At 38.1% G+C, this 27,865-nt stretch overlaps 1 pseudogene across 1 annotated transcript; it reads right to left on the reverse strand.

The window, feature by feature from the left end:
• Window positions 1-6,116: 6,116 nt before the first annotated feature.
• On the reverse strand, window positions 6,117-10,755 carry LOC308610728 (ferritin light chain-like; annotated as a pseudogene). The gene is made up of 2 exons: window positions 10,717-10,755; window positions 6,117-6,634 (listed from the first exon to the last, which is right to left on the reverse strand). The product of its transcript is annotated as a ferritin light chain-like (transcript).
• Window positions 10,756-27,865: the final 17,110 nt, after the last annotated feature.

Consider the following 27,865-nt stretch of genomic DNA (forward strand, 5'->3'; position numbering starts at 1 on the left):
AGTAGTTAATAGAGCTATCAGCTCTGCACAGTTAACTCGAATGCATACTCACCTGCCAATTTCTTTAATTGCTTGTCCAACACCTCATGTGCCTACTGCCATCTTATGGCAAACTGTTGGCATTATTGAATGGATTCATATGAAAACTACATCCTCTAAGGTTATTAACCCTTATTTTGAACTTAGTAGTAAGCTAATAATGCAAGGTAGAACTAGATGCTTACAACTTCTGGGTATAGAACCTTCTCAAATTATTATCCCTTATTCAGTTAGTCAACAAAATTGGCTTTTTCAACATAGTAATGAATGGGGTCTTGCTCTTGCAGGATTTTCAGGTGCCTTGGAATGCCATTACCCTGCTGATAAATTGATCCAATTCGACAAAGTTAACTGTTATATCTTTCCTTCTATAATTAGGCAACAGCCTATTCCTCATGTACCTTTGGTTTTTACAGACGGTTCTTCTTCAGGAGGGGCTACTGTAATCACTGACGACGGAACAAAACTCATTAAACAAACTTCCTTGACTTCAGCTCAACGTGTTGAACTGTATGCTGTCATGATGGCTTTTAAACATTTGCCTTCTATATCTTTTAATTTGTTTTCTGATAGTAAATATCTTATCAGCTTATTATTTCTTCTGGAGACTGTGACCAGAGGACATACTAATGACCCTGAATTATCATCCTCTTTTCGTTTGCTTCAACAGCTTATTCGTTCCCACGATGGCCGTGTTGCAGCTCTGCATATCCGTGCTCATTCTAACTTGCCTGGTCCATTGTCTAAACTTAATGTGACTGCAGATGTTTTAACTCGATCTAAACGTGATCTTTATCCTGTGCGTTTTCCTCCCAAAAATAAAGTTAAAGTTACTCTTCCTCCTCAATCTCTTTTCCCTAAAGCAGGACATATCCCAAATTACCGTCCTCCTCCTTTCCGTTCGTCATGCTGTCAAGAATGGCTAAGGTATTGCATTCATTATCTTCATACTGTTGATACTCATGGTCCATGTCCTGGACACCCTCATATTATGGTAAGTTATGATCAAACTGCTTCACAAGCAGCACAGCAGTCGCATGCTTTACACCATCAGTCGGCGGCTACGTTACGCAAAGAATTTTCCCTTACTCGTGAAGCCACCCGACAAATTGTTAAGCAATGCCCACAGTGCTTACCTCACCTTCCTGTTCCACATTATGGTGTTAATCCTCGTGGATTATTACCTAGTTATTTATGGCAAATGGATGTTACTCATATCCCGTCTTTTGGGAAATTACAATTTGTTCATGTCACTATTGATACTTATTCTGGTTTCCTCTGTGCTACAGCACAGACCCGAGAAGCTACTAAACATGTTATCACTCATTTATTACACTGTTTTGCTTTTGTGAACCTTCATTTTACAGGAACCAACATTACTCTTACAGGCCCGGCTACCAGCCGACGAGAGGATCTTAAGGATACCATCATTTGGTATAAAAATGGGCAAGCTATTAATATTAGAGGTCGAATCTCATATGCCTCGCCACTTTGGGATTCCGCTATTACTATAGCCAAGGTTCCAGGTGAAGATTCAGGAAATTATTTCTGTATGAAGCATTTACTTGGAGGACAAGGGATACTTATAGTTGGACATAAGGTTACTATTCTTAACAGAAAATCAAAACCTCAATTTCCTCCTTTTATGACCATTAACTTTGCTGGATCCAATTTTGAATGTTGCAATGCATCTTGGAATAATAACCAAATATGGTGTACTACAGATCATACCAAGGGGTCAATTCTTCTCTCTTCTATTCCCATCATAGATAGGTTTATCACATTTCAAAAGAACTGGGATATATGGAAACTAGCTCTAACTTATTCCAATACACCTGTTATAACTTGTGTTGCTCCTCCATATACACTTTTGATTGGTTCTATTAACATTGGTAATTCTTCCAAAGGAGGATATAATATTAGCTGTGTTCATTGTATTTTTAGCAGTTGTATGTTCCCTTCTGCAGGAACACAATCTGTGCTTATACTAAGGCAACCCATATATGTTATGGTGCCTGTACATCTGAGAGAACCTTGGTATGAAGATACTGGAGTACAGGCATGGGTGGAACTCTCTAAAGCCTTGCAGAGAAGGAGACGCTTTATTGGGTGGCTAATAGTAAGTTTACTTGCCTTGGCTGCTCTGTCTGCTACCGCGGCTACTGCCCGTCTTGCTCTTTCACAGAGTATTAATCATGCTCACTTTGCTAATCAATTATCTCAAAATACCAGTCTTGCTTAATCTTTACAAAGTCACATAGATTTACAGATTAATAACAAGTTAGATGAATTTAAAAACGCAATTTTGAGGATTGGAGATCAGATGGCAGCATTAAAATTGAGGATGCGTTTAGCTTGTCATGCAAAGTATACGTGGATTTGTGTTATTCCTTACAAGTACAATGACTGTATTTGGGAATGGGAAAAAGTAAAAATGCATCTGCTGAGTGTTTGGTCAGATAATAATATTAGTCTTGATCTTAAGAAATTAAATGCTGAAATTCAGGATATACAACATGCACATCTTGATGATATTTCACCAGAAGATGTAATTCAAACTTTACTGGATCATTTAAAGTGGTTAAACCCTTAGTCGTGGATTACTAGAGGGTTGTCAGGAGTTATTACCCTGGCCATAATTTGCCTATTATTGATAATAATCTTCTCATGTCTGTTTCGTATCCTCATGCTTCAGTATACTACTCTCGGCACTAAGCTTCATGGAATTATTTTGCAGCAAAAATTAAAAAATAAAGAAGGGGGACCTGTGGGAAGCAATCAGCCTTGAGAGCAGGCTACAGACATGCCAGGCATGCCGCTGCTGCTCGAAGGGACTGTCCCTACTTGTTCCCCTCCTTGTTCCATTCCACGGGAGATAAATCACCAGGGTCCAGAAATCAGAAAGTATGTAAAATGAGACAAGCCAATCTGTCTCCACCCTGCACGTGCAGGTTATTTTGGATGATTCTGGGTTTATGGGTTTTCTCCCAGGGAAGTTAACCTTGAGCCGAGACAGTCATTAGATAATGTAAACCACCGTCTGGCAACCTTCCCTTTTCTAGTCTATATAATCTGCAACTGTAGCATAATAAAACTTGCCTTGCAACCGTCAGTTGTCTTGGTCCTTCTGACCCCATTCGTCGGTGCTACTTCAGTTCCTTACCCCGTCCCTTCTGACCCTGGGCGGTGAAATCCTCTTTCTGAGGCTGGTCCGTGGCACATATGAATATGTTTTTGTCTTGCTGTACTGCACATATGCTGTCTAGTAACAGATATTTTGTCTGCTATTAGTGTTTTAGATTATGTCTTTCCAAAGCGCTGAGGCAGTGCACCTATTTTGATGTTGCAGCTGATGCCTGAACGTATCCTAGCTGACAAATTATTGATTAATAAAAACATGAATTTCTGAAAGATTTGTACTGTTAACCAAAATCTGAGCAAGGAGTCTCAAATGTAATTCTTAGCCAGAATTACATGTTAATGAACCATTTAACAGTGTAAATCAAGGAACATCAATGTAGGGATTTCTTTTCATTTATTTCTTACCTGCTTGAAATATCAGTTAAAGGTTGCCAGCTTGGTTGCAGATGAACAGACATTTGAAGTTCCCTGAACTACGTAATGTGGAATAGGATAGTAGACTTCCAACGCCCTCAAGGCTGTGACCTTGCAGCCATTTTACATAGCACATCATCCTCCTATAGGGATGAACCTTTCCCTGGCCCAAAAAGTAGCCACTCCGTTGAAGCTTTGCTTATTGTAACAGGCTTTTGTTTCCAGGTTACATGTCTGTGGAAGACTTAATTCTGAATAGAGATATAGATATTACTGGAAACTAATTGTTTTTGCTATTATACTCTGCTTTATCAAAAAAGTAAAACATTTAAATTGTGCTACAAAAATTCAGATGTCTTACAATCTTTAAACAATAAATGAATGAATTGCCCTTAAAAAAAAGAATTAAGCAGTTAGTTAAGCTGTTGGTCCCACATCAGACAAATTATCCTTATACCTCCTGTCAATATTGTTAACAGAGACTGTTATTTTATTAATCCTTATGATCCCATGATTCTTTCTTTCATGTTTCGGGGCACAGCAGGTGAGAGAGTGGGTTTGTTAAGCTGGGTGGGTTTATCCTTCTTTTATGCGTTCATTCAATTTTCTGTTCATTTACTTATTGTATACATATGGCAATAGAAGCTGCTAAGGCAATCATTGCTATTCTGCAAAACAACAAGGCACAGAAGCAGATGTCTTATTTCCGAGATTTCTCCCCCCAGGATTATTATGATTAAAGATCCTTTCCCCCCACTCCCTGGAGAGGACAAGGGGCTGCTCGCTGGAGGATTTTTAATGACTTGGGGAAAGGCTCAAATATCCCCCCATTATGGTAATCCACCCCAGGGGCAAACCACACAAGAATATTATGAATTTATTTTATTTTTCTATCCTTGCAAAGGTAATACTCAGCTCATTAGAATATGAAAACTATACTGTCAAATTTCAGAATTACATGGATGAAGAAAATCACCAAAGTGGCATCATATCATGTGTGTTATAGCTGTATTTACTATATTGACTATATTAAATATGTTGTGTTATCAATGTATTGTATAACTATATATTGAAAAGGCAAAATGCTGTAACGTATTTCAGAGAAAATAATTATGTTGGCCAACCCCAAATTGTACATTGTAGACGGGTCCTAGGAAAAGAAGATTCAATTCATAGTGAACAAGAGGTTAGCTTCTGTTTTCAGCCATGTGCTATTTCAAGAATTAAACATCATGAATAATACAGGATATAAGAGGAATAGTCTAAAGATGGAAAAGCACATTTTGATTAGGAAAGAGAATTTAAGTCTTTTTTTTTTTAAGGAAAACTGCCTTATTACTATGAGATAAGAAAATTGTTTCCTTCTTTTCTTCCTTGCTTTCTTCTTCTTTTTTTTAACCTTTTTAATTTTGGATATTTGACCTCTAAGCTGAGATGACTGAAAATGCCTCCTCTGGGCATCAACCTTTTTGAAAGACTTTTTCCCCCTCCCTGAGGGCTATTTGTCTCTTGGAGGCTTTGTCTACATTACTCCTCAAGAGGCAAGCATTTGTCCTTGCACTAAATGCTGACATCTCCTGATAAGAGGGAAGCTGCAGAGTAGAAGAATTGAAGGTCAGTATGTTGATATTGGTCTCAAGCGCATTGATGTACATTTGTGTATTGGGGAAGGGGAGTGAAGCTTGAGAGTGGGCCAGTGGGGAGGGGTAAATATTTTGTGATGCTGTCTACCTATGGGCTTATAAAGTTTATGGCTGCATTAGGAGGACAAGCATTACCATTAGCATGAAAAGTAGGGCAGACCTCAGTTGCAAAAGCTTCTAGCCATACACATAGGGCAATACGTAAATGATACACCTTATTGCATTCACCCATTCACCCTCCCCTGTTCACGCTAATTGGAAATTTCCATCCATTTCAGAGAAGTAACACAACTATCAATCATTTTCCCTGGCACGAATCTTCCAGGAGAAAGAAAATGGAATACACCTAGCGACAGAGCTCACGCACTAGTAGTCCATGTGTCTTAGATTTAATATCTGATGACTAGCTGCATTGAAGCCAAGAGGTGGTTCACAAAGTTGCTGCACATTAGAATCACCTGGGGAACTCTGAGACCTTCCCGTGCCCAGGCTCCTCCCTAGACCTACTGAATCAAAATCTCTGGGGCTGGGACCCAGACACCAATGTTTTTCTTCAAAGCTCTTTAGGTAATTCAAACGAGCAGCAAAGCTTGAGAACCAGCCCAATAATGGGAACAAACTTATTTCACACAGATAAAGTGGGGCAATTCATATGTTAAAAGAACGTGAATATATGTATATATTTCTTTTTTTCACTTTATTCTGTTTGTATTTCAAATAGGCTTTTTTTTTTCCTTCTGCAAAAAACATTATTGTTTCCATTTGGTCCAAGGCTTGGGAGAGGGCTCCAGGGCGGTTACAAAGCTGCCTAGTGGCTGCAGAGCGGGGCTTCAGGCAGAAGCTCTGACGCCAGAGGGTCTCCTCAGACGCGGCTGGACTTCAGAGACTCCTGTTTGGCTCGAGGGTGAGCCTTTCAAAGAGATACTCGCCCAGCACAGCCTGCAGACCAGCCAGCCTGCGGAGGTTGGTCAGGTGGTCTCCCATCTTCTGGATGAGTTTTACCTGCTCCTCCAGGAAGCGGCTCTCCAGGAAATCACAGAACTGGGAGTCTGCACGGGCAGGACCCAGGGCGCGCAGATCCGTTAGTGCCTGGTTCAGATTCTTCTCCCTAAGAATGGCGGCTTCCACAGCATCCTGGGTTTTACCCCACTCATCCTGAGAAGGCTTCTGCGCATCCTGGAAGAGGGCGCGGCCGCAGCACTGGTTTTGCATTTTCAAGAGGCGCTGGGCGCCCTCACACTTCTCCTCAGCCAGTTGGCGAAAAATGTGGCCCATACTGTCCAGAGTCCCATTGTTGCTGTCGAAATAGATGCTCAGAGAGAGGTAAGTGTCCACAGATGCATGTTGAACAGGCGGTGGACGGCGGCCTCCACCTCGGTGGAATAATTCTGACGAACCTGTGAACTCGTGGTTGATCAGTGATAAGGAGCTAAGCTCAAAAACTGGTGTTGGCCTGTCCTGGAGGCTGAGGATAGCTGAGTGTCTGATTCCAAAGGTTGCGAAAGGAAGAAAGGTTGGAAGGTGGTCGGGGGCTGGAGCAAGGAGCGTCCCTGGGTCTGTTCATTCCAAACACTGTTGAAGCAAAAGACAGATCTGCAGGACTGCCGAACGCACTGCCTCAAATAGGCTTTGATATAAATGAACAAGAAGTCCAAGCAAGGACAAAACTTACCCTTCCTCCCACCAAAATAGCTGGTGATACTAGAATCTAGATCTGGGAAGGGATTCTTCCATTGCTTTCTTAACATTCCAAGCCACTAGAGCAGTGGTTCTCAAAGTATGGTCACCTTGTAACCAAGCAGTACCCTATGGGGCCTTCCTAGGACAGACCCATCCCCCATATCCTCTATTGTAGTTTCTCTCTGAAGTACTCAGATAATAGTATCTCAGGCATATTTCTTGAGTTTTCAGATGCTAAAAACCACCACCCAATGGAAGAAATGAACTCCTTGATGATCATGAGCACGTAGCCCTCAGACCTCCTGGCACCTAAGGATGGATAATGTTACCTGCCTTGTGGCCTCAACATCAGCCAATCAGAGGATTGTGCACCAGCTGATCACATGCCCTGGGATGTCCCTCCCTCACCTGGCCTTTAAAAATGCTTTGCTGAAATCCTTTGGAGATTTCAGGGGTTTTGGAACACGGACCACCCCTCTCCTTGCTCGATCCTGCAATAAACCTTTCTCTTCTCCAGACTCCAACCTTTAGGTTTGTTTGGCCTCACTGTGCTTCAGACACATGAACCTGCATTCAGTAACAACTTGACCAGCTTTACCAGCGTCCCCTGATAATGTGTCAGATATTCAAGTTTTAGGGCCCTATCCCAGCCCTATGGAATCAGCAACTCTAGTGGGGCTCAGTGATCTCTGTTATAACAGGCCCTCCATATGATTTTTATTCACCTTAAAGTTTGAAAATATCTGCATTGTCAGCTGGCCAAAGTGTCCACCAGCAGGTGAAGGGGAGTGATGCCTGGAAAAGATAGGGAGTAGCCAAGGCAAGTACAGCAGCATTTGCCGTGGTAGTAATGGAGAATGCCTTTTCTCCACTGGTTGGCACAGACTAGTATCTGGGAGCAGTGGCAGGGTTATTTAGGATGCTTTACAATTCAATGTAGTGACCGCTGTCCTGGTTTGCCAGGGACTTCCCCTGTGTGAACACTTAAAACCTCATCCTGGCAAACCCCTTAGCCCTGGATTTGAAAAACTTAGGGAATAACATGAAATTTAGGGGAAACATGATCTAGGATTTGGGCGAGTCACAAGTGCTAATTAAAGCTAAGCAAGTATGGTCAGCATCTAGCCTTCTTTACCCCTTTGTGGGAAGGTAAATCTGATTGGGTGAAAGGACTTATTGTTAAGAAATCTTTGTAGAAACATCCCCTTCTGCTTAGTCTGCTGGTTCTCAGTTCTGGCTAGACACTGGCATCGTCTGAGGAGATTTAAAGTTATTTTATTGGTCTAGGATGACCAACAGTCAGTGTGAGGGTTTTTAAAAAGTGCTTCAGATGATTCTAATATGCAGCCAAATTTAGGTGCCACTGCTTAAGCTTTTGAACCACTGCTACATATTTTCACCTCATCTTCCTATGAGAATATCCAACTGTAGTTGAGGTTTGTTTGTTTTTCTTTTTCTTTTTTTAACTCTCTTATTATAAGATTTACTGTCTTAAATAAGATTGAATGTACAGAAAATCCTGCTAGTCCATCTGGTACAGCTAGATACTTAGAATAATATCGTTAAGATATATACCATTTAAGTACTGTGACTGGCCTTTTTAAAATTAACATATGCATTGAATTAGTACAATCTCTTTTGAAGTTGTCATGTTGGGGAGCTATACCTGTAATCTGCTGCCATTGCTAAATATCTGGACAACTCTTATTAGGAATTGTTTTTAAAAATCTTTAGGGATTAAAACCAAGAGTGCTGTATTATTTGTACTGGGACCACAAAAACCTCACAAAGTTTCCCCACTGTACCTTCTACCCCCATCTCTAACCCTTGGCAACTTCTAATCTGTTCTCTATCTCCACAGTTTTGTTATTTTAAGAATAATACGTAAACATAATCATGAATTACTTAATCTTCGGAGATTGGCTTTTAAAAATTTTTTCTTCAGCATCATTCCCTTGAAGTTCATTTTAATTTTTGCATATATTAATAATTTGTTCCTTTTCGTTGCTCCGTAGTATTCTATCATAAGATTTTATCACAATTTGTTTCAACATTCATCCATTGAAAGACATTTGGGTAGTTGCCAGTTATTGGCTATGATAAATAAAACTGCTATGAACATTTATGTGTAAGTTTCTGTGGGAACTTAATTAAGTTTTTGTTTCTTTTGGATAAATGCTCAAGAGTACAAGTACTGCGTTGTAGGGTGAATCTACTTTTAGGATTAAAAGAGACTGTCAAGCTGTTTCTCAGAGTGGCTAAACCATTTTATTTTCCCACCAGTGACGTGATATAACTTTTCTACGTACTCGCCAGCATTTGATGTTGTCACTATAATTTTAGTTATTCTCTGATATCTCATTATGGTCTTAATTTGCATTTCCCTAATGCTAATGATGTTGAGCATCTTTTCATGTGCTTCTTTGCCATGTGTATATTCTCTTCCATGAAATGTCTGTTCCTGTCCTCTGCCTATTTTCTAGTTGGATTTTTTTAAGTTGTTTGGAGAGTTCTTTGTATATTATAGATACAAGTCATCTGTCTCATATGGGATTTTCAAATATGTTTTCCCACTGTGTAATCTGAGTTTTCATCCACTTAAAAGGATCTTCTATGAAGCATTTTTAACTCATTTTGATGAGATACAATTTATCAGTTTTTGCTTTTATTGATCATACTTTCGGTGTCAAGTCTAAGAATTATTCACCTAGTTCTAGATGCCAAAGATTTTCTATTTTTTTTTCTAAAAATGTCCTGCTTTTACATTTAAGATTATGATCCACTTTGATTTAATTTTTGTGTAAGGTGTGGAGGTTTAGGTTAAGGTTCATTTTTTGTTTGTTTTTGTCAAGGGATGTCCAACTGTTTCAGTACCATTTTTTGAAATGTCTATTCTTCCTTGATAGCATTTGCACTGCTGTCAAAAACAGGTTAAATGTATTTATGTCAGTCTATTTCTGGGTTCTCTATTCCATTCCATTGATCTATGTATCTACCCTCCAAAATTACTGCAAAGTCTTGAAATTGGGTGGATTAATTCCTCCCATTTTAATCTTCCTTTACAAATTGTTTTAGCTATTCTTCAGCCTCTTCTTACCATACAAATCTTAGAAAAAGCTTGTCTATATCCACAAAAACCTTGAGGGCATTTTAAGAGTAATTGTGTTAAGCCTCTTAACTTGGGGAGAATTGACATCTTTATTATGTTGTGTTTCCTAATCCATGAACAAGGTATGTCTCCCTATTTGTTTGGGACTTTAAAATTTTTCTTCATCAGCATTTTGTAATTTTCAGTATAGAGGTCCTATAAATGTCCTATTGGGCTTGTATTTAAGTATTTATTTAGGTCAGTTGTAAATGGCATCACATATTTTAATTTAAGCTTCTACACATTTGTTATTAATATATAATGTGATAAAATTGTGTTGATCTTGTACTCTAAAACATTTACAAACTAATATTATTTCTCAAGCTTTTTGTGGATTCCTTGGTATTTTCTCCATTTAGATTATCATGTCCTCTTCAGACACAGACAGTTTTACTTTTCCTTAGGCAATATAATAGGATATATTACTCTTCAACATTCAGTAGGATATATTCCTTCCTATTCAACATAGTAGGAATAGTCCTTTTATCCTTTAAATGAACTTTTTAAAAATTTAACTTTTAAATGTATGTATTTATTTATTTTTGCTTTATTTTCTTACTAGAACCTCCAGTAATACATTTAATAAAAGTGGTGAGAGCAGATATCTGTGCCTTGTTTCTGATCTTACAGAGAAAGCATTCAGTCTTTCACGGTTAAATATAATCTCGGTATAGGTTGTTTGTAGATCATCTTTATGAGTTTCAGTATGTTCCTTTTCTATTCCTAGTTTGCTTGGAGTTCTTTTTTCTTCTTTTTTTAAAATCATGAATGGGATTGGATTTTGTCAAGTGCTTTCTCTGCCTTATTGGATAGGATCACATGACTTTTCCCTTTAATCTATTGGATATGGTGGATAACATTGTTTGATTTTAAAATATTTAACCAACTTTGCATAACTAGAATAAATGCCACTTGGTCATGGTATATTATTCTTTTTATATATTTCTGGATTTAATTTGCTAATATTTGGCAGAGGATTTTTACAGCCAATTTCATAAAAAATATTGGTCTGTAGTTTTCTTCTTTCTATCGTATCCCTGTCCGGTTTTGGTATCAAGGTAATACTGGCTTCATAAATTTAATTAGGAACTGTTCCTTCTACTTCTATTTCTTATCAAATCATGTAAAATTGGTGTTAATTCTTTATGTCTTGGGTAAAAGTGAAACATCTAAGCCTGAATATTCCTTTTGGGAGTTTTTAAATGAAAAAACAGTGTTTCTAATGGTTACAGGAAAACTGAGATTATCTATTTCATCTTGGCTGAGTTTTGGTAGTTTTGAGTGTAGAAGCATTGGCCCATTTCACCTACATTTTTCAATTTATAGTGTAGACTTGCTCATAACAACTTGTTCCTCATTAACCTGCAGGATATGCCATGGTATCCCTGGTTGCATTTCTGATATCTGTGATTTGTGCCATCCATCTTTTTATCTTTATCAGTCTTGCTAGATCTTTATTGATTAGATTGTTTATTTCCAAGAACCAGCCTTTTGTTTCATTGATTTTCCCCCCTATTTTCCTGTTTTCAGTTTCATGGATTTCTATTTCATCTTTATTATTTCCTTCTTTCTGCTTGTTTAGTGTTTTTTCCTCTTCCTTTTTTACTGTTGTAATATAGAAAATTAGATTATTGCTTTGAAACACTTTCTTTCCCAATTTAGTGCTATAGACTTCTCTTTCAGCATTGCTTTCACTTCATTCTGCAAACTTTGATCTGTTATATCTCCATTTCCTTTTATTCTATGCATTAAAAAATATTTCCTTGATGCTGTCTTTTTTACCCATGAGTTATTTGGAATTGTGATGTTTAGTTTTCACGTGATTGAAGATTTTCCTGTTGTCTTTCTGTTATTGATTTCTAGTCTGATTCCATTATGGCTAGAGAACATACTCTATGATTTTAATTCTTTTAAATCTGCTAACTTTTTATGAATATATAAATGAAAGAAATAAGAAAACCTCTGAGTCTTAGCATCCAACACTTAGGCACATTACAATTTAAATCTGCTAAGGTTCTTTTTATTGCCCAGTATATAGTATATGAGTGAATATTCCATGGACACTTGAATATGTATTCTGCTGTTACTGAGTGTGTTCTTTAAATGTCAGTTATATCCTATTGATTGATGATGTTTTCATTTCTTCCATATTCTTGCTGATTTTTCTCTCTGGTAGTTCTATAAATTGCTGTGCTGAAGTCTCAAATAATAATTGTGGATTTAAAATTTTCTCCTTTTACTACTTTTTTCAGTGTTTGCTTCATGTATTTTGAAGTTCTGTTGTTTGGTGCACACACATTTTGTATCATTGGGTCATCTAGGTGGATTATTCCTGTTATCTTTATGTAATGACCCTGTTTGCCCCTAATAATTTCCTTTGCTCTGAAGTCTACTTTATCTGATATTAATATAGCCATTCCTACTTTTTCTGATTAACGTTCACATGATATATCATTATCTTCCTTTTACTTTGAACTCCCTATATCATGATGTTTAAAGTAAACTTCTTATAGACAGTATATAGTTGGATCATGCTTGTGAATTTTTAATCTACTCTTCCAATCTCTGTCTTTGACTTGGTTATTTAGATCATTTACAGTTAATGTAATTATTGCTATGTTAAAGATTAGGTCTACCATTTTATTTTTTGTTTTGTCTTTTACCTTAGTTTCTCAATCCTGTGTTTCTCTTATTTTGCCTGGTGGGTTACTTAAACATTTTTTAATAAGTCCATTTTAATTTAATTTATTTATAATCATTTGTGTATACTGTTTGTATAGTTTTCTTAGTGGTTACTTTTGGCATCACAGTATACATATGTAACTTACCATAGCCTACTGGAATCAGTGTTTTATTACTTCAAGTGAAGTTTCAAAATTTTACTTCCATTTAGTCTCTTAATATTCCCCAGTTTTAAAGTATGATTTTCTGTAGTATTTCCTTTCTCTACATTGAGAACCACATCAGATGGTGTCATAATATTTGCTTTGACCATCAGATAGTATTTAAGAAACTCATGAGGCTAATGATAGTCTCTTATATTTACCCCATTTGTTTTCACCCATTCCATTGTTCCCCTTTTCTTTCTGAAGTTCCCAGTCTTCTGTTATTGTTTTTTTTTTATGTTTTCATAACATTTGGTGATATCTGGGCTTTCCAGTGCCATTGGATATGAGTTTCAGGAAACACTGAGTCTGGCTCACTTAATGCTGCTGAGTTGGAGGGTTTGTATATGTTGGGCCTGTTGGCGCAGCAGGTGCTAGCAGATTAGACTAATGTTGATGGGACTAGTGCCACAGGAGGATGGGTTCCCATTCAGGCTATGCTGCTGCTACAGTAGATCAAGTCCCCCTCTACTCCAAGTGTGGGGCAGTGACCTGCTGCTGTCACTGCTTTGTATTAGGCTGCTTTTGCCTCAGGTGTGTGGTGGGATCCCTTGGAAGCTGCTGCTGCTGTCAATCACAAGGTTAAATTCATTTCAGAAATACTTAAGTATAAATATATAGCCTGGCTCCTGTAGGACCCCTGTAATAGTTTTTTATTGCTTTCATACAAATTACCACAAATATAGTGACTCAAAACAATGTAAATTGATTACCTTACAAGTCTGACATTGGTCTCAATTGAGTAAAGTAAAAGTGTTGGCAGGATCGACAGATGAATGGATAAAGATGTGGCACATATATACAATGGAATATTACTTAGCCATAAAAAGAAATGAAATTGAGTTATTTGTAGTGAGGTGGATTGACCTAGAGACTGTCCTACAGAGTGAAGTAAGTCAGAAAGAGAAAAACAAATACCGTATGCTAACACATATATATGGAATCTAAAAAAAAGAAAAAATGGTTATGAAGAACCTAGGGGGCAGGGCAGGAATAAAGACGCAGCCGTAGAGAGTGGACTTGTGGATACAGGAAGGGGGAAGGGTAATCTGGGATGAAGTGAGAGAGTGGCATGGACTTATATACACTACCAAATGTAAAATAGATAGCTAGTGGGAAGCAGCCGCAAAGCACAGGGAGATCAGCTCTGTGCTTTGTGTCCACCTACAAGGGTGCGATCGGGAATGGAGGGTGGTAGGGAGATGCAAGAGGGAGGAGATATGGGGATATATGTATACGTATAGCTGATTCACTTTGTTATGAAGCAGAAACTAACACACCATTGTAAATCAGTTATACTCCAATATAGATGGTTAAAAAAGAAAAAAAAGTGTTGGCAGAGCTACATTCTTTTCTGGAGGCTCTTAGGGGTGTTTCTGTTCCCTGGACTTTATCCGCTTCCAGCGGTCACTTGTAGTCCTTGACTCAGAGTCCCCTTTCTCCACCTACAAAACCCAAAATGTTGAATCTCTCTGATTCTGCTTCTATTAAGACATCTCTCTCTTTCTCTTTCTACAGTTGGGAATGGTTTTCTACTTTTAAGGACTCATGCAATTAGATTTGTTCCATGAGGTAATCCAGGATAATCTTTCTCAAGGTCTGTAACTTCAGTCATATCTGCAAAGTCCTCTTCACCATGTAAGGTAACATATTAATAGGTTCTAGGGATTAGGGTGAGGGCATTTTTAGGAGCCATTATGCTGCCTACCACACCCTTAACAAGTGACCTTGAGAAAATTACTAAGATTTTTAAAGCCTTACTTTCCTCAAACATAAAATGGAAAGAAAGCTAACTAGTTAATATCATGAAAGTGAAACAGTATATATGAAATCAACTAATTCAAAAAATGAGATTTCTTCTTTTTCTTTATGATTTACATGATTCTCAGAGTTCGGTTACTTGAAGAGTTACTTTTTTTTTAAACAGAACTAAGGAATTTCAGGGTTCAGGTGCTGTAAGATTGTCTGAATTATCTGAGTAACAATTAGCTAAGCACAGGTGTAAAGCATTTGATTTACTCCCTGGTTTTCTTTATCTTCTCATCCCAGTAAATGCATATCCCTTTTCTAGCTCCAGCCAGTAGAGTCAGAGCTTGTTTTACTGTTTAACTAAAGTTCAATTTAAATTCTCTCTACATCTCCAGATTCTCGGCCCTGGTTGCATATTATAATCACCTGGGGAGATTTCAAGAACTACCGCTGCCAAATTTCTACCTCTCATGGATATTTGAGGAGGGACCTGGAATGAAATGCTCTAGCTTATGGTTTTTGGAACCAAATCATAGTCTACACTGAGCCAAATTATTTGTGAGATCACCTCTAAAAAGGAATTTATCTGTGGTGACTAATGCTCTTCCTTTGTCAGTATGCTTGATTTGTCCCTCTTTGGGGGAAAAAAAGAGGGGGAAAAAACCCCCAGCAGTTGTGCTCCCTGAATTATAACCTGATGCTTTGGAATTAGTGTTGGCTTAGAGCGCACATCTTCGGATACCCATTCTCTCTCCTGCTTCCTTGCATGAACTTATATCCTTGGGCAGTGTTTCATCCACCACCCTCTTTTGCTTCTAATCTTAGCAAGTAAAGTCTCCCCTTAATGAAATAGCATTTCATGAGGCTTACTGGGAGCATAGGTCTGTTCCAGACCTATCCTATGTTAGCTAAAGCAGATATAAGTGATGTATTTTTGGCATTCATCCTTGTGGGTTGGAAAGAGAAGACAGAATTTTATCCTTTAGGTGTCATCGGACTGGACAAATGGGCTCTTTCCCTCTGCTGCCTATCATGTAAAAACCTGAGGGTGTTACCTCTAGAAGGTATCTTCTAGTTATCAAAATAGTTCAGATAAGTCAAATTTCTCAGTAAAAGATGACAAAACTATGGCTTAGGTGGTTAATTTTCTATGTCAATTTGTCTGGGCCACCATGCCCAGTTATTTGGTCAGATATTATTCTGGATATTTCTGTGATGGTGTTTTCGTGTTTTTTACAATTTTTATTTATTTATTTATTTATATTTTTGGCTGCGTTGGGTATTCGTTGTCACACGTGGTCTTTCTCTATTTGCAGCAAGCAAGGGCTACTCTTTGTTGTGGTGTGCAGGCTTCTCATTGTGGTGGCTTCTCTTGTTGCAGAGCATGGGCTCTAGGTACACGGGCTCAGTAGCTGTGGTGCACGGGCTTATTTGCTCCACGGCACATGGGATCTTCCCAGACCAGGGCTCAAACCTGTGTCCCCTGCATTTGCAAGCGGATTCTTAACCACTGCGCCACCAGGGTAGTCTCCGTGATGGTGTTTTGGATGAAATTCATATTTAAATTGGTGTTGGACTTCGAGTAAAGCAGATTATCCTCCATAGTATGGGTGCGCCTCATCCAATCAGTTGAAGCTCTTAATAAAACAAAGACTGACCTCCCTGTCGCAAAAAGGAATTCTGCCAGAAGACCTACAGAAATTGAACTGCAACTCTTCCTAGAGTCTCTAGACAGCCTAACCTGCAGATTTTGAATTGACCAAGCCTCTATTATTGTGTGAACCAATTGTTTAAAATCTCTCTCTCTCTTTCTCTATCTTTATATAGATATGGATATAGATCTAGGTATCATTATTGATATCTAGATCTATATCTATCAATATATATGGGCACATTGTATACACATGCTGTTGGTTCTGTTTTTCTGGAGAAGCTTGACTAATATAGTGGCCCATATAAATAAAAGGATGAACCCAAGTTCACCCAGGTAGAAATTAGTACAATGAGAACTGGAACTTAAGGCCTCATGACTCATTCAGCTGTGAACACTGACCCAGAACTGGGGTCCTCAAACTCTGGCCCACTGATCAGATCTCGCTTGACTCCTGGTTTTGTACATAACATTTTGCTTGAACACAGCCACACCCATTCATTAATGTATGGTGCATGGCTGTTTCTGTGCTACAGCAGCAGATAGGCAGTTGCAACGGAGAGGTATGGTACACAAAATCCAAAATATTTACTATCTGACCCTTTACAGAAAAGATCTGCTGACCCTTGCTCTAGGATGCCATCTGATTTCTGATAACACAGAGGAGAATAATTCATGCACATTGGGGTTGATTGTTAATCTTCTGTCCTCCTTAGGTCAAAGATCTCTTAAATGCTCACCCTTGCAATAGCCAGCTTGGGGAGCATTGTCTGAGGATGCAGAAACATTTCTTGCCAGGTCTTTCCAATCCACACTGCTCCCTGACTATGGTTCTTAAAACCTATTTTAAAAAAAATTTTTATTGGAATATAGTTGATTTACAGTGTTGTGTTAATTTCACGTGTACAGCAAAGTGAATCCGTTATACATATACATATATCCACTTTTAGGTTTTTTTAGAGTCATTTCCAAATAGCCCATTACAGAGTATTGAGTGGAGTTCCCTGTGCTAATAAGAAGAGCAGGTTCTTATTAGTTATCTATTTTATGTATAGCAGTGTGTATATTTCAGCCCCAATCTCCCAATTTAGCCTCCCCACCACAATCCCCTGGTAACCCTAAGTTTGTTTTCTACATCCCTGCCTCTACTTCTAAAACCTGTCTATTTTAACCAACTACCACTCATTGCTTACTGTCTCTGGCTTCATGTACTTCATAATAAATCTGCCTCTTGTTCAATCCTGGATGACATGTTCCAAAGACTGAGATAATATCTTATTCTACATAACTTGTGCTTGATATTGTCTAACTTGGGGTCTTTATCTATGTCCCAAAGAAGACAGTCACACTCTGTCTTCTAGTACTACTAATAATACCACATTTTATGTCATGAATTTGACCCAATGCACTGAACTATCCCTTTAGAAACTGTATGCAACCTGTCACTGGGTTTTAGCACCAGGATAGAGCTCAAATTAGTGTTCATATTTAAACAAATCTACTTGACCAGAAACTTTTTGTCTCACCATTTATTTTATTACACAAGTAACTTCTCTCTTTGCATCTATGATGTAAATATTTTTGATTTCCTAAATTATCTGGAAAATTATTTAGAGCTTCCATTTCAGTAGGCATTGGAATTGCTGTGTTATGACTATTTCATTATTTTATTTCCAATGTTAAATTAGGCTTCAAGCTTTGGCCAAGAGTAGACAGGAAAGGGTTTTAAAAGAAATGAAGAATGGGAAAGACTTCTGATGCAACGGAGACTTAATAAAGATTTGCTTTTGAATCAAGAATTTATAATAAAGGTTTGAATTTGAATCAATAAGTTATGTCATTGCAAAATAGCTCCCTGGTAAAATTCCATTCTTTTGTAATCATTAAGTACAGAAATTAACCATCAAAATATGCAGTGATCTTTTTCATTTTCTAAAAACAAACCTATATCTAGATGAGAGGAGAATTCATTTCATAACTCAGGCTCTGGACTTACGACTCCAAGTCCTGTTTTCTTTCAACCATGCCTGCTAAGTTTCTGTCTACCTTCTTGAGCATGAGGTAATGGCTTCAGCTTTCATCTCCTTACTCAGTATATAGCTTGGTGACTAAGAGTAAGGGATCTAAACCTTGAGAACTTGGGTTCCAATCTTGACTCTAAAATTTACTTGTTGAGTACTCTTGAGCATGTTATCTGTTTTTGCCTCAGTTTTCTCATCTATAATATAGAGATAACATTACTTCTCTCAGCGAGTTGCTATGAGGGTTAAAAAAATTCATACAATGCAAGAATTTATCAGTTCTTGGAACACAATAAATACTGAAAAGAAATGTTAGCCATTATCAAGGGCCCCTCATTTTATGGATAATATAGATTAGTTTATATAGGTCTAATATTTACATATACATAACTATTTTGTACCTATATGTGTGTATACGTTCTTCTTAGAAATTGAGCAGTCAACATTCACATCTAAAAGTATGTGCTCTGTGAAATGTAGATCTCCTGTGTACAGACACAGTGCTGTAGTTATCTATTGCTACATAATAAAGAAGTCCAAACTTAGTGGTGAAATAAACAAAAATTGTAATATGTGCCCAGATTCTGTGGGTCAGCGATTCAAACAGTACGCAGAGGAGATGGCTTGTCTCTACTCTGTGACTGATGTCTGAAACCTCAGCTCATGAGGATTCAAATGGCTGGGGCTGCAATCATCTAGATAATTTTAATTCACATGTCTGGCCCTTGAGATGGGATGACTTGAACACTGTGCCCAACAAAGACTGTTGCCTGGAGTGCCTATAGATGGCTGCCCATGTGGCTTGGACTTCTCATAACGTGGTAGTTAGGATTCAAGATAGAGTATCCCAAGAATGAGCGTTCAGGGTTGAAGCATTCCAGGAGAATCATGCAAAAGCTGCATGACCTTTTATGACCTAGTCTTAGATGTTACATAGTATCACTTTATACTATTGCAGGCGTTGGAGACCTTTTTCCATAAAGTGTCAGACGGTCAATATTTTAGGCTTTACACGCCATACAGTCTCTTTTGCAACTACTTAGCTCCGCTGCTGTGATGTGAAAACAGACACAAACAATACATATACTAAGGAACATGGCTGTGTTCCAATAAAGCTTCATTTATAAAAGCCGGTAGAGGCCTAGATTTGGCCCACCAGCCATAATTTACTGACCCCTGCTCTACTGTTTGAAGCCATGGAAAGCCTGCCCAAATTCAAGGGAAAATGCCCACATCTGGATGTGAAGAATGGCAACGAATCTGAGACCCTGTATTAAAACCACTACATATGGGATACTTAGAAGAAGATCTGTCTGCATACCTTGTTTCTCCCATGTATGGTGGATATGAGGTATTGGGACATGTTACATCTCTGTAAGCCTGGGTCAAGGTCAAAGTTGGAATCTGAACTCAATGACCTTGATTTCTGGAAGAATTGGTAACTCTACTTATGATATCCTTACACTCCTTACCCATATAAATACACCACAAAAGATAGATTTCAAGTAAACAGTTGCTTTATGGCAGCTTTTTATTATGTCTCCATTGACTGAATTATTCCATTTTGGTTAGAAACATGAGTTTTGTTTCTTTCCTAAAGAGATCTGCAACTTTTCAGATGCGGCATTTCATTCTAATGAGAGGATGATGTAGGTTTTTATAAACGGAAAAAGCAGGGCAGGCTGAGTTCACTCAGATCATACCAATGCTTACAGGAATAACCGAAGCTGGAACACAGGCTTCCAGGTTTTCCTGTCCTGTGCTCTTTTCAGTAGGTGCCATTGTCTGCTGGGCCTGGCAGTAATAAGTTTTGACCTTTACCTCTCTACACTATTGTGAAGTGGTTTTGGGCTTTGTTAGCTTTCTTATGAGTTTGTACTAAATTGTGTCCATAAAGTAGGCTGAATTCCTCAGGGAAGGATGATAGCTGTTACTGTGTTATTACTGCAAATGTTGTGTTGGTTACTTTTTTTTCTTTTCTTTTGTCCAGTTGTATCCTGAACTTAAAAGTTATATTATCTGAAATGAACGATGTGCATCTGGTGGAAAACACTAATTTAAGGGATGAAAATTCCTGATGATTGCTTCAGTCAACCCTTAATACACACTGAGCTTCATTAGTAAATAGACAACTCTCAGACCTTTCCCTTGGAAGAGGTCGCATAATCAGGCTTTGTGTTGATTTCGCATTCTGTTCGTTAGAGACAGAACAAAGTAGAATAATTGGCTGGTACAGGGAAAGCAGAAAGAACTTTCTTCTATTTTGGTGATGCATCCCGTAATAAGGGTTGAAAATGAGACTGGAGGTAAAAACGTGAAACTCAGAAGAGCAAAGGAGAGAGGATATTGTTTCTTTGAAAATATTCTTTCAGTGTTGGCCCAGATGAAATATGAAGCTGAGGAAATTTTTTTTTAAATGATGATTTTTGTGTTAACAATGTGAGTGTGGAATTAGTAAGAATCAGAAAGCAAGCATCCTTTTCCACCAAGGACTTGGGAGCAAGTGAAACCATAAATACTCCCGGTTCTTGGAAACCCTTTTGGAGCAGTAATCAGAGAAGGGTAAAGGCAAAGCCTCAGAGCAGAGGTGTTCAGAGCAAAGGGATAGGAGGAGAACAAAAGGAGAGTGGATATTTTTAGAGCTGTCATTTTGAAATTTACCTGCTTCTGATTCAGTGCTGCTTTGCTACTGTGTTGATCCCGTGGAAATCCTCAAAGCAGGAGCAGCCCTATTTTAAAATAATAAGGTTAGAGCAAGTGACTTGAATCCAGGTCTCTTTAGCTCAAGAGCACAGAGGAGAGTGTGAGGAAAGAGTGAGGCCACAAGGAATTGTTCACTGGGTACATTTTCCCCAAACCTCACTAACTGGGAGAAACTGACCACTGGATTATGTGGCTTGAAGGAAAGCAAAAATGTTGAAAGCAAAGAGTGTGGAGCTTGTTTAGAAAGCAAGCTCTATCATTTGGTCACCTGCTGATGATAATAGCATTGGCTGAGTCCTGACCATTTACAATGAAGGCACTTCTGTAGGTCATAAGTTCCAGGAGGGCCAGAACTGAGTATGTCTGTTTCAGCATTTAGCATGGTGTAGCATCTTAGAGCCCGGTACATTATTGGCATATAGTAGACTTAAAAATGAATATTTGTGGATTGTCTGAATGAGTGGATGAATGTGTGTGATTCATATCCTATTTGCAGGTCCTATGCCCTACAGTGGATTTTCAGTGTCAGATTGGGAACGTATTTATGATGGGGATTGGCATTGTTCCCTATCTAATGGATAAAGATTACACATCAAAGGACTTTACATTCACATCCCAAAAACCTCATAGGAATTACTTAACAAAAAAATAAAATTGGATTCTGTATAATTTCTAATTTATAAGCTGGCTAGACCACTGGTATTTCTGCCAGTCCTCTGGTAGTTCCGATGATGTCCCCATGATGACCCAGGCATAATCAGAATGGCTTTAGGATTGGGGAGCCAAAATTTTCCTCAGTATTTACTGCTTTGCTAGTCCATTTAAGAAAATGGACTATTGAAAAAATAGCTTCAGACACAATATGGCATTTTATGATTTAGCATAAAATCTGAGAAATATAGAGGTTATCTGAAGCCTGCAATGGTAAAGTTCCCTCTGCTATTGAAGTTATTGTCTTTAAATAAAGATTCTACATCAGTAATGCTATATATATATATTTTTTTCTGATATTCAGGTTAATTTCCTATTCTCTATAAGGAAGTAATTGGTTGGTTGATATGAGAGATAGTGTGGCTTCCAAAAGTGAAAAGTATTATTTTATTGTAATTTCCAGCTACCTAAGGATGGGAGAGGCCCAGGACACTGCAGTCAGTATATTATGTGGAGCAGGTTATATTGTGGTTTATTTATGACCTTTTACATGTTTATTTTCTATGCAATTTTGTGTGCTCCTTTTTGAGTTTTGGTAGATAAGTGCTTTGTAACTTCGGAATACTTGGAGTTATATAGATATATATATGACATATATATATATATATATATATATATATATATATATATTATCATAGTAGTTAAAGCCGTGGACAGTGTACTAGTCTACCTAGGTTCAAATTCTGGCTTGACCCTATGACTTCCCTGTGGCTTCCTCTGCTCACCTATTTAAAAGGAGTATAATAAGACTGCTGTGGTGAATTATATACTAAGTGCTATTTAAGCATTTGCTATAATGATTATGTATACTCGAAGGCAAGGGACTTGCCCCTTGATTGTCTCTGTATTCCTAGTGCTTAAGAATTCCTAGTGCTTTCCTAGTGCATTGTCTTAGGATAGAGATAGCTCAGTATAGTTCTTCTCACTATAAAGTACTGTTATGTTGAAAGTCTTTGCTTGTGTACTAATAATCTATGACATATCTGCTGAGGACAAGGAAAGGAATAGTTTTAAAACTGCAATGGATAACAAAAGATTGTATGATGTAATGCCTTTATTATGTAATTATAAAACTAACAAATGATCATGGTAGAAAATTTGAAAAACTCCTAGACAAAATAGAGATCAATAAAATTTGGAGTAGCGTTCAGAGTGTAGAGTTGTCCATGAATATTAGTGCTTTCACATTTTCCAGGACTTTAAGTAGACTCTGCTTCTTAAGAGTCTATTCATGATATTTTATTTTAATGATGTTTTCATCATGGGGACACACACACACACACACACACAGAAATCTGTTAAAAAAAAAGAAAGACATGTAAATCACTGATGTTTCAGATAGCCACATGAAATAAAGTGAGAAAGGTCAACAAGCTGAAAGAATGTGGAGTAGCATCTCCTTAACTGCTTACATAATTCTGATAATTACCTCTCTGTGGATAATGTAATTAATGGGGAATCTAATTCAAGAAAAATGTATGAACTTCAAGCCTTCTCGAAGCCAAGTATTTCTTTCCACAAAAGTTTAATTTCCACGGCCGTGCTTCCTTATTACCTGACAGGGAAAGTGTATTGTATGGCAAAGGATCTTCCCGAAGGAGGGTGCTTCCCACACTGATCGTCATAAATGACTTCGGAATTACTGTTGCTATATTACCAAAATCTTAAACTAGGGTATTTTTGACAAATGCGGTCCTTAGTTAATTTTTAGAGCTACAAACTGTCAGATGGCTCTGCAATAACAATTGTCTGGCTGTTCTTCAGGGTGATCACAATATGGTAATGACCTTGCGGTACCACTAAAAAGCAGGAAGGTGTGAGTCTTCCTTTGGTTCCAGAGTGAAATGCGAGTTGGAGTTGGAGTTGGAAAAGAGGCCGACAACCAAGTGATAGAGAAGGAAATGTGAGGTCATTAATGAAAAACCAGGTTTAAGTTAAGGTGAAGAGGCATGAGGAAATGGTCAGCTGTTACAGTATTACAAAGATCATGAAGAAGCATATCCATGAATGTGGTTTGTATTGCAATCTGCTGAAAAAGAGACAAATATCCTGGCCTGGCCTTCATGGAGATTATTTTTATTGATTCTGATAATAGATTATTGTTGAAAAGGGCTTCCTATAAATTATAACCATGCAAAGGCAGCAAGATAATTTGTTTTTTCTTTATGTATGTGTTTCTCATTCCTACTCACTTCTCTCTTAGGGGAAGAGAAAATCACAAAACACAAAAATGTCAAATCTCAGCTATTCATTTTCAAAATAATTTTTTTTCCAAATTCCAAAGGAGGCAATAGGTTAACTTTTAAGATTTGTAAGGCTCAAAAAACTAGATTTTTACAAAGTGTAGCCAAATTTTGTTCCATAAATAGTAGCTTTGGAAAGAATATGTGATGATGCAAAGTTGGAAAAAGCTGGTTTTTCTTCCGTAAATGACTTCACCGTGTGGGAGAAGAGGCAGAGAAGAAATCAAAGTAATTAAACATGGGGTGAGTTTTTCTGATAGGGGACTCTAGTGCTTTCAAATAGACTAGATAATCCTCGGGATAATCTGAGGGTAGAACAGACCAGTGCCTCATTTCCAATCTGGTACCCTGGAAGAAAACAGTGTATTTCCTTTGAGGTCTTGAGAGGTTTTTCTTCTTCTTTGTTTTGTTTTTGGTTCATTTTGTAATCAACTTTATTAAGGTATCATTTACACACAATAAAATGCAGACATGTTTAGTCAACGGTTCAATGACTTTTAATTAATGTACACATTTGTATAACTACCACCCCCATAAGATCGATAACAATTCTAAAACCCTAGAAAATTTCCTCCTAGGCTTTTGCAAAAGTATCCCCATCTCCCACCCCAAGGCAACCACGGATCTGATTTTTATCTTTAGAGATGAATTTTGCCCAGTTTAGAATTTCATGTAAGTTGAATAATATGGTAGGTGCCCTTTTGATCTGGCTTCACTTGCTCAGCATATGGTTTTTGAGATTCATTCATGTTGGGCTGTTTTAAACCAGGACTTTAGCCTGGGTGACTGATGTTGTCTGAAGGCACCTATAGGTACATCTGAGTCTCTGGCATTGTCACTGTCTGTTCTTGGCTCAGTATTTTCAACTTTACTAAGAAGCACAAGGTTGAAGTAAGGAAGATCATTGTCAGTATAATGGAGGTGAAGTGGGTTCTGTTATATAATATTCTCAGCATAAATTGACCTGCTTGGAATCATTGTGTTGATAATCGACAAGGATACTCTTCCTCCAAAAACCTTGATACTATAAAACTTCTAAAGGACGCTGTCCTAGGACTCTTTTAGTTTTCATTTTTGGGGAAACATTTCTGGAAAATTGAAATGCTCACAACCTGAAAGAAGCAATTATTCACCTGAAGGCTAACTCTGCTAAAGTTGAGTTGTCCGACCTTTACCTGCTGATAGAACCCAAATAGCCTTGCAAAACAATGCTCTTATTGGATATAAGCATATAGATTGTTTAAGACGGACGTGTATATGCAGTAAAGTAAACAAAAAAAGAATCTTTGAGTTTTCCTTGCTGGTTTTTTTTTTTCATTTATGCTTCTATATCATACGCTAATAGTTTAGGGTAACCTCAGGTTAGTTTTAGGTCCACTCTTTATGTAAATGTTGATGTACTCCATACGCAACTTTTTTCTACCTTCCTTCTTTTCTTCCATCTTTCCTTTCTAACTTCTTATAATCCATTATACTTAATCCTGCATTTGTTGAGGTGGCAATTACTGTAGGAAATTGAAAGCAGTGTGAAATTTTGCTGTTCAGAATGCATGTTGACCAAATTCTATATTGAGAAAAGGTCTGAATTTACCCACAGTAACCGTTTCTCAGCGTCTCTGAATAAAGGCCGTAGAAACTGGACTATATATAATATCCTGACAGGTATGTAGAATTCATAGCAATTACCCTCAAAGAGCTTACCTAGCGTAGATGCCTATGAATGCATTTAATGATTGCTTTATTGGCAGCAGTGCCAACACACACAGTCTATTTTGTTTTATATGATTATCATTACCTGCTGTTTACCACTGTATACATTGCTAATGGTGTGGTTTCTATGGCTTGTGAATTTCACGGCCCAATATTATGTAATTTATTGCACACTTTAGTGTAGAAGATGGAGACTCCATAAATTTTCGTGTGCTCTTTGCCCCTTTGGAATGTATTACACTGAGATCAGGCAAAGTAATAAATTTATTTCAAATGTGCGTGATAGCTAAACATCAATTAGGACTTGATGGGAAATATTTCTTCTTCCAGCAACATAACAGTTTTTTTTTTTTTTTTTTTTTTTTTTTTTTTGCGGTACGCGGGCCTCTCACTGCTGTGGCCTCTCCCGTTGCGGAGCACAGGCTCCGGACACACAGGCTCCGCGGCCATGGCTCGCGGGCCCAGCCGCTCCGCGGCATGTGGGATCTTCCGGGATCGGGGCACGAACCCGTGTCCCCTGCATCGGCAGGCGGACTCTCAACCACTGCGCCACCAGGGAAGCCCCAACATAACAGTTTTTAAAGACTAAGCCATTGAACGTGGAGTTCCTGAACATGGGACTCAGTTCACTGGGATCCCTTCTTAGAAAAATAAAGGAAAACTTGAATTGGATATGTGTGGCTTATTCAAGTAGTAACTAATCAGCTACATCTTGGTTAACTTAATTTGTCACAATGGTTTGGTATTTTATTAACTCTCTTCCCCTTCTTCCCCTGACTCTCACTAGAATGGATCATGAGTATCTTAAAACATACTAAGTCGTCTTCCATCCCTGTTAATCTAACTACAAAAACACACTTTCCTTATCCAATGTAACATACTGTCTTTTAGAGTAGCTGTGGTTTTAATTCTCTACAAAATTAAAACCAGCAAAGAGAAACATTTTCAAGGAGCCACCACATTGTAGAGCTTTAGAAAGAAGACTTTAGAATTAAGAGCAACTATATCATTTTATAGCTAAAGCACCTGAGACCTAAAGTAGGAAGGTAACCATCGAGGTCAGGGAAAGGGGTTGAAGATCAGGTTTCAAGCTGAGAAAGAGTCTACAGGGACTCAATCTGAGCAGGTCAAAAACTGAAATGAGACCACGAATGTTCTGGGAAGGGTGGCACCTGGCCTCAAGGGTGGGATTCAAACAGGGAGTGGGCCTGGGGGAACTGAGCTTCTGCAGTAGGCAGAGAAGGCCACCTCATCTGTGGAAAGTGCCACTGACATCAGGGAGTTGAGGGGAAAGAGCAGTGAATTCCAGTCCCCCTGAGAAAGCAGGCCAATCTGATTAACTCTGAATTTAGGCTTATTTCAGATACTTCTAATTTTTTTGTTTGTTTGTTTGCGGTACGCAGGCCTCTCACCGTTGTGGTCTCTCCCGTTGCGGAGCACAGGCTCGGACACGCAGGCCCAGCATCCATGGCTCATGGGCCCAGCCACTCCACGGCATGTGGGATCTTCCCGGACTGGGGCACGAACCAGTGTCCCCTGCATCGGCAGGCAGACTCTCAACCACTGCATCACCAGGGAAGCCCAGATGTGTAGTTCTTTAAAAATATTTTTAACATTTTTCCAGCTACATGTAGACTATAACTTAGCATAAAAACAATATGGGTTTTATTTTAAGTAATTTAACATTTTGACATCCTCATAATGAAATTAAATCCAGACGGTTTCTCTCCATGTTCTCTTGAAATAGTCCTTGATCATCCACAGTATTTCCCATCATCACAAAGGTGGTACCAAGGGCAGAGAACTCCAACATTATTAAAGTTTCATAAAGCAAAGTCAATTTTAAGAATATAATGTCCCCTAACTGCTAAAGGTCTTGACAGATAATTTCAAGGGAAGCATAAATTATTTTCTGTTTGTCAGAGGGCAAAATTATTTAGGTTGACTTAATGAATAGTAGAGTTTTTGAGTGGAGAGTGTTCTTAAAATATTATGTAGATCTGTCTAGCATCTGTCAACAGATGCTAGCCACGTGGCATTCTTTATGTGGAAACAAATTTTAAAATAAGGTTAAAAATTCAGTTCCTCAGTTGCATTTGCCATATTTCAAAGATGTTTATTAGCTCC

Source organism: Mesoplodon bidens (genome assembly GCF_964165515.1).
Source record: "Mesoplodon bidens genome assembly, contig: HAP1_SCAFFOLD_407, whole genome shotgun sequence".
NCBI classification, from domain to species: Eukaryota; Metazoa; Chordata; class Mammalia; order Artiodactyla; family Ziphiidae; genus Mesoplodon; species Mesoplodon bidens.